At 41.2% G+C, this 8,225-nt stretch overlaps 1 pseudogene; it reads left to right on the top strand.

Annotated features, from left to right (window-relative positions):
- Positions 1–963: 963 nt before the first annotated feature.
- Positions 964–5,992, top strand: LOC106583447 (zinc finger protein 420-like; annotated as a pseudogene).
- The last annotated feature ends 2,233 nt before the right edge of the window (positions 5,993–8,225 follow it).

The following is an 8,225-nucleotide window of genomic DNA, read 5'->3' as shown; positions in this document are numbered from 1 at the left end:
AATGCAGCTGGTGGCCACACCAGATACTGACTATTACTTTTGATTTTGACCCCCCTTTGTTCAGGGACACATTATTCCATTTCTGTTAGTCACATGTATGTGGAACTTGTTCAGTTTATGTCTCAGTTGTTGAATCTTGTTATGTTCATACATATATTTACACATGTTAAGTTTGCTGAAAATAAACACAGTTGACAGAGAGAGGACGTTTATTTTTTTGCTGAGTTTAGTTACTCCTCTTTATGTTAATGATCAACTATTTTTGGCTTCGCACCAGTATTGTTTTCCCACCCTAAATTCTTCTTTGAGGCGGGCTTTTTCCCACCTCTACAAATCACTGAACCGATTATATTATAACTGTGACAGTTTGGTTAAAAAAGTAATAGGGGCCTCTACCAGGCTGCAGTCATAAGTACATTCATTATATAGATTATATCAGCACCCACCAAGCTATAGTCATAAGTACATTCATTATATTGATTATGACATTTCTTATCCAGGCATACATCTGGATTACAATGTGTGTCTATTTCTTTTGTATTTTGGCTTTTCTTATGCTATACAGGTGTGGTTCCAGGTTCCTTTTAAAGCTTTTAATGGTTCTGTCTCATTACATTATTATTTCACAATATGCTACTGAAAAATCACCATATTATACATCATTATCCCCAACAAACCCACCACCCCTTCACACTACTTTGGCCCTAACAGATCCTACACCAGACGCTCGGCCTGGGAGGCTGGGACCCCTTCTCTTAAACCCCCCTGTAGTTCTTCTGCACTAAAATATATGACACCCAACAACTTCTCTGCTGAGCTAGGGTTAGATGGTGGTACAATTAATTTTTTCTCCTTTCTATTGACTTGCTTGTGAACAAAATATGCAATTCACTCTCCGACCTGTGAAAGGCAGCAATACGCAATAAAGCGTCTAGTCCGTCTGCCGGGAAACCACACGAAGAAGAAGAGTTAGCCTTGTTTACAGATACAACAGGAAAGTGTCTTTGCTGTTTACCTCAAGGGGATGGCTAGCTAGCCAGCTTCCACAGAAAATAGGCTAAACGTTTCCACTTTACTTTCCCTCAAAATGTCTAAAATGCAGCTGTTACAGGATTATCTAAACGAGCGGTTAACAGCGGTGGCTGTTGAGATATTTGGGGCAGTGGAAAATACCATAGCAGAGTACCAGGAAGAAATCTCCCGTTCGAAGGAGGAGATCGATCGTCTACGGAAGCTGCTGGATTTGGTTTTCCAACCCGACATAATGTTACATAGAGCCGGTAAGTAGTGAATGATGACCGCTGCTAGTTCAATCATTGTGAACCAGTCAAGCCTGGCAATCAACCGATTAACCGACGTTTGCTGATTCTACTAAACAAAAATATAAACGCAAGTGTTGGTTTCATGAGCTGAAATAAAATATCCCAGAAATGTTCCATACACACAAAAAGCTTTTCTCTCAAGTTTTGGGAATAAATGTATTTACTTCCCTGTTAGTGAGCGTTTCTCCTTTACCAAGATAATCCATCCACTTGACAGGTGTGACATATCAAGAAGCTGATTTAAACAGCATGATCATTACACAAGTGCACCTTGTGCTGGTGACAAAAGGCCTCTCTAAAATGTGCAATTTTGTCACACAACACAATGCCACAGATGTCTCAAATTGAGGGAGCGTGCAATTGGCATGCTGCCTGCAGGAATGTCCACCAGAGTTGTTGCCAGAGAATTTAATGGTAATTTTTCTACCTCCAATGTTATTAATGTTATTTTAGAGAATTTGGCAGTACGTCCAACTGGCATCACAACCGCAGACCACGTGTATGGTGTCATGTGGACGATCGGTTTTCTGATGTCAACGTTGTGAACAGAGTGCCCCGTGGTGGGGTTATGGTATGGGCAGGCGTAATCTACGAAAAACGAACACATAGCATTTTATTGATGGCAATTTGAATGCACAGAGATGCCTTGATGAGATCCTGAGGCCCATTGTCATGCCATTCATCCGCCGGCATCACATCATGTTTCAGCATGATAATGCACGGCCCCATGTTCCAAGGATCTGTACACAATTCCTGGAAGATGAAAATGTTCCAGTTGTTCCATGGCCTGAATACTCACCAGACATGTCACCCATTGAGCATTTTGGAATAGTCTGGATCGACGTGTACGACAGCATTTTATAGTTTACGCCAATATCCAGCAACTTAACACAGCCATTGAAAAGGAGTGGGAAAACATTCCATAGTTCCAACATTCCACAATCAACAGCCTGATCAACTCTATGCGAAGGAATTGTTGCGCTGAATGAGGCAAATGGTGGTCACACCAGATACTGACTGGTTTTCTGATCCACGCCCCTACTTTTTTTGAAAGGTATCTGACCAACAGATGCATATCTGCATTCCCAGTCGTGAGAAATACGTAAATTAGGGGCTAATGAATTTATTTCAATTGACTAATTGCCTTATATAAACTGTAACTCAGTAAAATCTTTGAAATTGTTGGATGTTCCGTTTATATTTTTGTTCAGTATATATTAATATTCATTTGAACTTGGCTCAGAGCTATTGAATACTAATAATTTGTCCTATCGTCTCAGATCCCCAGCAGCTCACATTTCCTGTACCTGGAGAAGTTCCCCCTGAGAAGCAGCACTGTGAGCAGGTGTGGAGCGCCAGTCCGGGCCAGGGCGACCCAGAGCCCACTCAGATTAAAGAGGAACAGGAGGAGTTTGTGACCAGTCAGGAGGAAGAGCAGCTTCAGGGGCTGGAGTCTGATACCAAAGAGTTCATATTAATTTCTACCTGTGTGAAAAGGGACTGTGATCAGAACCCATCCCAGTCCTCACATCTTTACCAAATCCATACTGTGGAGAACAGAGAGAGGGACTCTCTACCCACCAAAACAATTGAACAAGACATCAAAACAGAACATGGAGAGGGCTACGGAGAATCCAAACCAAACAATGAATTACAGCCCCTCTCTCCAGTAAATTCAGACTGTTCTGCAGCTCAGATTGGGAACAGTGAAAGTGACAATGGTGTGGATGGTGGAGGACTAATGTCAGGGTTACAGCCACTCAAATCAAAGAGAACATTGACAAAGAAAGTACAAAGCTCTAAGACCAGGGAAGCCAGTGAGTTGAAAGTTCCATTGAGGGCGGCTCACTCAGGGGAGAGACCACACAGGTGTCCTGTCTGCAGGAAATGCTTTCTGAAAAGTAGCATTTTAAAAACTCATCAGAGAATTCACACTGGCATGAAACCATATTGCTGTAATGTATGTGGCAAATGCTTCAGAGAAAAGGGAACCCTGACAGAACATACGAGAAGTCACACTGGGGAGAAACCATATCAGTGCAAAGATTGTGGGAAGTGCTTTATCCGGATTAGAAACCTGACAGACCATATGAGGATACATACTGGAGAGAAACCATATCAGTGCAGTGATTGTGGCAAATGCTTCAGTCAGAAGAAAACCCTGACCATACATATGAGGACTGTACACTGGAGAGAAACCGTATCCGTGCAAAGAATGTGGCAAATGCTTCAGCCAGATGAAAAGCCTGAAAGGCCATATTAGGATTCACACAGGTGAGATGCCCCATCAGATGAGAGACCATATAAGTGCCCCATGTGTGTAGAATGCTTCAGATCAGCAAGTCATCTAAAATGGCACCAGCGAAGACATCACACAGGAGAGAAACCACGTTGCTGACTTTGTGGTAAATGCTTCACTTGTAAGAACTGAGGATGAGAATGAACCCAGAGGGATAAACATGACAGTGCTGCTTGGGGAAAAATTGTACTCTCACTTGTAGGAGGACCTTTCCATTGTAAAACGCTGATGTTTCATAACCCTTCTGAGCATGGCACAAATGTATATAATATGTTTTGTAGAACTTAGTTATTTTGGTTTCCACAGTAAGATTTTTAAATTTGTTCTAACATTAATCCTCTCCCCCACTTGGACTATCCCCTATAAAGTCACAGCAATCTAGTACATCTAAATACATAAAGGATGTTTACATTTTGAGGGTGTGACGATCAGGGTTGGGTTTAATTCCATTTCAATTCTAGTCAATTCAGGAAGTTAATTGAAATTCCAATTCTCCTCAACAGTTTTCAATGATGAAGATGTGGAATTGGAATTTGGTTTACTTTCTGAATTGACTGGAATTTAAATGGAATTCACCTCAACCCTGGTGATGATCATCCTAGGTCATCATCACTTAATCTAAAGCCTTGATTATTATATAAATGACCAGACATGACAAACAGTTTATGATAAGAAGCCCGATATGTTAATAGTTGATCACCTGGGAAAATAAATGTGTTTGAGATTGAGATTGAGGGAATTCTATTCATCTGGACCGGGCGCCCTGGTAGTCTTGTTTTGCAGCATGTGAAAGTTGATTTAATTTGTTTTGGAGCTGTGCTGCCTCCCGGGCGTGAGCCAGGTGCCCCATTCAAAGCCCACGGTGAAGTTGGCTCAAAACAAAAGTGACGTAATTTAGCATGTGGCATAATGAGTAGGATTCTGTGTTTTCACATGCAGAAGTGATTGCTTTTGATTTAAAAAAAACGTTATCTGCCTTCCCAATGAAAACAACTAGTTTGACAATTCAAACATATTTTATGGAAAAGAGATTTATGTTCTGGCCGATTCACCATGCTTCCTTGTTGGCGACATGACCAAGCAGTGCAGATTACTATTTCATTTGAGAAGGGTGCTTTTTCCTCACCGCTTTTTGCCTTTCATGTCATGAGCCATAAACTGCTGGCTCAGCATAATCGAATCCGCACGTTGGAAATTGGTTTGTCGCCAAAACCTTCTGTTATGCGTCTCCGATAATATTACTCTTTCTGTTAATGCATTTAACGATCAGAAAGTTCAACTAAAATGTGATCATGTGTGACATTTAAAAGATGAAGGCTAATTTAAAGAAATGCGAATGATTACCTTGTTTATCCCTGTGATTGTTGAGGGTGGTCTGTCCATTTCCTGATCAGAGTTTGACAGGTAAACAGTGGGAGTGTTCGAGTGCATGGTTAAGTAATGGTACGGGGTACTCGGAAGTAGCATATTCCCAGGAGGGACTTATAAAGCATGATGTAGCACCTTTATAAGTCCCTCCCGGGAATATTACATATGTATTGTAATAGTTGCCTTTGTTAACTGATCACCATTTTGTGAATGTATTCTCATTGGCTGTTGCATTATGGGTAGCGGTATTTAAACCTTGCCATTTCGTTGTTTGAGACAGGACAGAGCCAGGGAAAGGTTGGCTTGCTGTTGGGGTAATTGACATTATTGTAGCCTTTCTTTGAACAAGCTCTTATGTGGAACAGTTTATGATCCTGTTGCAACCAACAGTCTATTTTGTTTTGTAAATATTGTAAAACTTCACCCACTATTTCCTCACTGCAAATAAAAAGCCTCACCCTGAGCAGAAAATCAGCTTTATATTGTCTTGCCGATTCCGGTTAAAAATCCAACTGCTGGGTCACCCTCAGAGGGGCAAGGGCTTCAGATTTGAAGACATGCTACCTTTATACCTGTAGTAGGAGGACAAAGAAACCCATCAGGTCAATGATATTGGCTGAATGTATTAAGGGATCAACATTCACTACAATGTTGTGCCTAACAGAGCCATGCATTTGTAAGCATACATGTATGTAGTTATTTTCCTTTTGTTTAGAATTATACACAATACATTTCAGTGACTGTCTTGTAGCTGTACTAAAATCAGCACATATTTTGTTTCATGCAGAAGGCACCTGGTTCAAATGTTGGAGTGTCACCTCACCAGCTCTAGTCTGCCATTACCTCTTATGTCTGTGTAGTGGGTTTGACACCACTGCATGGTGTTCTTTCTCATAAACCTTGCATAGCCCCAGTCCATGTAATGTCATGCTATGTTGTTGTGAGCATCTTAGAGTGGATTGGTATATCATGCTTCTTGTTAATAAAATGTTATTTTTAATTAGTTTATCATTTTTATGTTTTTGTTGTAGGGTATTTTTATAGATTTGTTAGTACAGGGGCTCAAAGAAAATGAGTAGCTTCTCAACCTTTATTATTAGTCATACATCAGGTAGAGATGAGATGTAGGATATTTCACAGTGAATATATTTGTGAATATAGTGAAAAGTTACTCCACATATTTTGCTGTGTGTTTGATTTGCGTTATAGAATTGGAACACAGCCAGGTAGAGATTGTTCTGTTCAAATGCACTACCTTTCCATTACAGCAGGCGGCGGTAAAACAATTTTACCTCGTGCAGGTTCAAAAAGACAAACCGATATGGGGGTGATTCATGCCAGAATTAAGCCTCGTGAAGCTACTGATACGTCTCACCAAGTCACCTAACGTCTTCCTTGCGCCATAAAAATAACGGCATGAATTAACATGGACTGTCAATGGAGACAAGTTTGTTTCTAAAGCGTCAAAACTGCCGACGTGTTCACAACACGTGACACATACACGTCATGTCCACGTGGTGTTCACGTCGCGTAACATGTCAGTTTGCGTGTAAGTTTATTATGAATGATCTTACCATGAACGCCTTAACTTCTACATGTGTTACGTGTTAGTTTGTGTCTGTTCAGTTCATCAATTGTCGATTTAGCTAAAATAGGCCTATCATCTCAATGCAAAAATGATTAGGCTAGTTAATATTGCAGCCACCATTACTGTGTAGAGCAAGGCAGTTAACCCACTGTTCCCTGGGCGACGAATACGTGGATTTTGATTAAGGCAGCACCCTGCACCTCTCTGATTCAGCGAAATGCGGAAGACACATTTCAATTGAGTGCATTAGGTCTCTAGTGACCCATTCAAAACAACTCGGAAGTCGGCAATCTCTGACTTTTGACTTCAGTGTGTTCAAGACAACTGGGAAATCTGGGGGAGAAAATGAGCCCAGACTGGGATTTTTGTTTTGTTTTGAACAGTCATTCAACTCGGAATCTCTGGCATCTTAGGCAGTAGCCTAGTGGTTAGAGCGTTGGATTAGTAACCGGAAGGTTGCAAGATCGAATCCCCGAGCTGACAAGGTAAAAATGTATTGTTCTGCCCCTGAACAAGGCAGTCAACCCACTGTTCCTAGGCTGTCATTGAAAATAAGAATTTGTTCATAACTGACTTGCCTAGTTAAATAAAGGTAAAAAAAATAAATCTTTCTCTGACCTGAAAATCACTGATGACATGATTTGACCTTGATTCCCCCCTACTTTACCAGATTAACAGACACGGTCACCATGCAATCATTTGTCTATACATTTCTGTGGAAATGTCTTATGGATTAAAGCAGGGTTCAAATTGAGGGGGTATGTGAGGATATAGGCCTTGTTATATAGACGTGCGAAAAGCATATGCTGCCACTTGTTTGCTTAGCCATAGGAAAAGCAACGGTCCAAATTTTATTTAGCGATCAAGGCTATAACAATGACGCTGGGCCAATTGTGCGCTGCCATATGGGACTCCCAGTCACAGCCGGTTGTGACACAGCCTGGAAACGAACCAGGGTCTGTAGTGATGCCTCTAGCACTGAGATGCAGTGCCTTAGACCGCTGTGCCATTCGGGAGTCCCAAGCATGTATTTTTTGTTGGTCCTGTCAATGTTGAGTGATCACACATGCCTCAGCACACATAGGTTACTTTGCCTGCTTGCAAATGTGTGCTAAAAGTGGGGATGTTTCATAGTATTTCTGATTATCTTAACTTACCAGCACCAATTCATTTTATTTTACACAGATATACACGGAACCACGACTGCAATATAAGGCTACACTCAGATACAAAGGTGCTATCTATAAACTAACAGGATTCTTCCACTGTCCCCATAGGAGAACCCTTTTTGGTTCCAGGTAGAACCCCTTCTGTGTCTAGGTAGAACCCTTTTGGGCTCCATTCCACAGAGGATTCTACATGGAACCAAAAATACTTCTAACTGGAACCAAAAAGTTTTCTGTTTGAACCCCTTTCTCAAAGAGTGTACTCAACAAGTTTAGCCTGTTAAGTTTACACCATCTGATTCTGTACTCAAACATCTGCCTGGTATTCAAGATAACATGCAACACAACACCACCACCACCTTTGAAGGTTTTCGTCAACCTCTGCTCAGACTTAAATCGCAGTGTTCCAACAACCTCCACCAGGGGTGACTGTAGTATCCTCAAACGGCCAAAAAGGAGACACAAAAGGAACCACACACTCA

The sequence above is a fragment of the Salmo salar genome, chromosome ssa22, assembly GCF_905237065.1.
Source record: "Salmo salar chromosome ssa22, Ssal_v3.1, whole genome shotgun sequence".
NCBI classification, from domain to species: domain Eukaryota; kingdom Metazoa; phylum Chordata; class Actinopteri; order Salmoniformes; family Salmonidae; genus Salmo; species Salmo salar.
Note: the sequence above shows the minus strand (reverse complement) of the source record. Positions and strands in the feature narration are given on the sequence as shown.